Below are 3,892 nucleotides of genomic sequence, written 5' to 3' on the forward strand. Positions count from 1 at the left end.
ATGTCCATCATGGTGTAGGCATCCGGTTAGGCAGGAGGTGGCCGGCCAGGATGGATCGCTTGTCTCTCCTCATCTCATTATTCCTCAAGCAGGCGGGCAGCCATGTGGAGAAATGAAACAGGGAAAATTAGCTCTGTATGAGGACATATACAGGACAGGTAAAATTATAAACATTTCTGGAGTGTGGCAGCAACTCCGGCACTAAGTTAAATTATTACAGCCTAGCTAAAAAAAGGCAGAACCAGAAGGTAACATAGGCTTGGGGGCATTCTGAGACAATGGCATCCGTCCACTGCACTGTCAACAAACTTGAGTGACCACGAGCAGTGACAGGATGACAGCACCAGTACCCCAGTCTACCATAAAACCCTTCGTCTATGAACCCCTGGATCTGTACCTTTATCTAAGGGGGATATTAATTATCAAACGCTAGACTAAATAAGTGGGTTTTCAACCTAGATTTAAAGATTGTGACTGTGTCAGAGTCCCGGACACATTTAGGAAGATTATTCCAAAGCTGGGGGGCCTTATAAGAAAAGGCTCTTCCCCCTGCTGTTACCTTGTTAATTTGTGGAACTAATAACAGACCAGCACCCTGTGATCTTAGTTGACGTGGGGGTTCATAGTAGGAAATAAGTTCCTGGAGGTATTCAGGAGCAAGCCCGTGTAGTGCTTTATATGCTAATAATAGAATTTTAAAATCAATACGAAATTTAACTGGGAGCCAATGCAGGGCTGATAGGACTGGTCTAATATGCTGAAATTTTCTAGTTCTGGTCAGAACTCTAGCTGCGGCATTTTGAACTACTTGAAGTTTATTTAGATTCCTATTTGAACATCCTGACAGTAGTGAATTGCAGTAGTCTAGTCTAGAGCTAACAAATGCGTGCACCAATTTTTCTGCATCATCCTGTGATAATGCATTTCTTAATTTGGCAATGTTGCGGAGATGTAGAAAAGCTATCCTAGTAGTATTATCTATATATTTATCAAATGATAGGTCGGAGTCGAGTATGACGCCTAGGTTTTTGGCTACTGTGCCAGGTGTAATGGGATAGTCTGCAAGATTAAGCATTAAATTTGGAATTTTCTGTCTTGCGGCCTTAGGGCCCACAAGGAGAACTTCTGTTTTGTCCTCATTTAATTGTAGGAAGTTTAGAGACATCCAGCATTTAATATCTCTTACACAGGCCTCAATTTTTCCTAAACTGAGTTTGTCATCGGGTTTGGCTGATATGTAAAGTTGAGTGTCATCCGCATAGCAGTGAAAATTGACACCATGTTTGTTTATAACTGTGCCCAATGGTAGCATATATAATGTAAATAATAGTGGTCCTAAGATGGAGCCTTGCGGGACCCCATATTTAACCATTGTACGTTTGGATGAAATATTATTGAGCTCTACAAACTGATAGCGATTTGTTAAGTAAGACTGAAACCATGAAAGGGCTGTGCCTGAGACTCCAACCCAGCGTTCTAACCTTTCTAGCAAGATCCTATGATCAATTGTGTCGAAAGCTGCACTAAGATCAAGAAGCACTAACAGTGATACATAGCCTTGATCTGATGCAAGGAGGAGATCATTTGTTACTTTAACTAATGCTGTTTCAGTATTGTGATGGGGCCTAAAACCAGATTGGAACTTTTCAAATGTGTTATTCCTATGCAGATATAGGCATAATTGCTGGGCAACAGCTTTTTCTATGATCTTAGATATAAATGATGTGTTTGAAATGGGTCTATAATTAGATAGCACAGTCGGATCAAGATTTGGTTTCTTGATCAGAGGTTTGATAATTGCTAATTTACATGATTTGGGCATGTGACCTATTGTAATGGATGAGTTAACTATAGTTAGAAGAGGTTCAGTTACAGCTGGTAATACCTCTTTTAATAACTTTGAGGGAACTGAGTCTAATGTGCAGGTAGTACAATTTAAGGAAGAAATTATTTTCTCTAATTCTGATTTTGGGAGTGGATGAAAAGCATCAAGTTTTTCTCCCGGTATGTAATTTAAATCAATATCAACCAAACCAGATGACATACCAGTTGTATTGCTAATAAAGGGTTTTATATTTTGTCTAATATTCTCTATTTTATTATCAAAGATGTGAAGGCTCTTGCCAGAGTACTCCTTCAAATATACTATACAATTCATTAATTTGAGCTGCTGCAGTTACTCAAAATTTCCAAAGACACTGATGTCTAACACTTTAATCACCTCTTGGGGGAGATTTTACAAAGGCCAAGTGATGTGTTTACAAGTTAGGTGTACATAAAACATTTAAAAACTCCAATATAGGAGCTGTCAGGGTTTTGGAAAGTAAAAATGACAATGATTTTCACATGCCTTCATAGTCACATTATCACAAACGTGTAACTCACTATTGATTACTTACATCTGTTCTGCGTTCCTTTTTTGAAAGTCTCTCTGCGCTCTCAGTGCACGGTTTCCATCATGGTCACGAGCATTGGTAAACCACTTTGAGACAGCTGTCTCAACATCTTCTTTAGTTAATTCTGAAGATAAGCATTTTGTTTTAGGGCACCTACAAAACAAAATTTAAAATTCAGATAGAATAAACTGAGGCAAAAACAACCACCACATGTTACTTTACAGAGCACCAAAACGAGAAAACCGCTATCTAACTTGTACCCATTACAAGAATGATTAGTAGCTGTTTATCCATAAGACAATACTCTTTTTTGCTATACACAAGATTGTCTATGGTAGGTTAGGACTACGATCATTTGTTTTTCCCCTCATACTGGGATTAATACTACACAGCTCTACCTTAGAAATGCAGTCATTTGTATTTGGTATATTTAATGCCAGGACACAACTTACTATTAACTGTAAAGGTTTATCACTTAATTAATAACTAACAGGACAATTATCTTTTCTACCAAAACGTTAGGTTCTCTAAACCTAACTAGCTAGCTAGCTAACCAAGGTGACCACTTAGTTCTAGTGTTTGCTAAGATAGGTTAACTCACTATCTTAGGTTAGCTAGCCTAGCAACATCGAAATTTGCACTTATGTCTTAGCTGATCTAGGAAAATTAATTAACTAAATCTAGGTGGGTTACGTCGAAAATGTGTAAACATAGACATTTTAAACACTATATTTCCCCCCACAGATTATTCCTCTTAGCCATAACAAATGAACGGCTTGCGTTCTACCTTTCAACGCTAACGGTTGTTTTAGCTATCAAGCTAGCTAGCTAACGTAGCTAGGTTTGAATTAAATATAACGTCAGGCATTATATCCTCAGATAATTTTCTTTCTTTCATTGTATATTTGTTCTTTTACACATTGATAACCAAATTAGAGAAACCGGATAAAAAGTTAATTTCTTACCTCAGTGAATGATATCTCCAACGGATATAAAAATCTCTTTCAGTCAGTCCAGGCGGGAGACCGTTTAGTCTTTCGTTGGGGGCGGGCGCGCACGAGAGGAGGCGAGGCAATGGTTTATTCCATAAACCTGAAGCAGCTACATTAACTTTATTTTAACTTTGTTAATATTTTGAATGAATTTAGTTATTATAACTGCTTCACAAATTAAACTATATCAACATGCAATTTATTTGTGTGTCAGAGAAATATCCAGTTCTACCATCATTTGCTTGAGCTGAGGTATAAAATCGTGTACTATGTAAAAATGTCTGTTTTGTAAATGGTATTTAAAAGTCCGTTTTTAAAATATTAGGCTGTTTTAAAAATCAGGCCCACGTGGGTCCCAACTATAACCCAACTGGGGCCGGGATTTATAACCCCAATGGGGCCCACAAATGTAACTCAACTGGGGCCCGAATAGAACCCTTAAAAAAGCCCACTCTAAGCCCATGCCCAGTTAAATCCCATGTGGGGCCCATGTGGACATGTTGG

The 3,892-nt window shown here is 38.2% G+C and overlaps 1 long non-coding RNA gene across 1 annotated transcript; it reads right to left on the minus strand.

Annotated features, from left to right (window-relative positions):
* Positions 1 to 549: 549 nt before the first annotated feature.
* On the minus strand, positions 550 to 3,447 carry LOC143521208 (uncharacterized). Its single transcript, XR_013132699.1, has 2 exons — positions 3,362 to 3,447; positions 550 to 2,549 (listed from the first exon to the last, which is right to left on the minus strand). It is a non-coding gene; the product is annotated as an uncharacterized LOC143521208 (long non-coding RNA).
* Between the last annotated feature and the right edge of the window lie 445 nt (positions 3,448 to 3,892).

This window comes from Brachyhypopomus gauderio, chromosome 1, assembly GCF_052324685.1.
Source record: "Brachyhypopomus gauderio isolate BG-103 chromosome 1, BGAUD_0.2, whole genome shotgun sequence".
Taxonomy (NCBI): domain Eukaryota; kingdom Metazoa; phylum Chordata; class Actinopteri; order Gymnotiformes; family Hypopomidae; genus Brachyhypopomus; species Brachyhypopomus gauderio.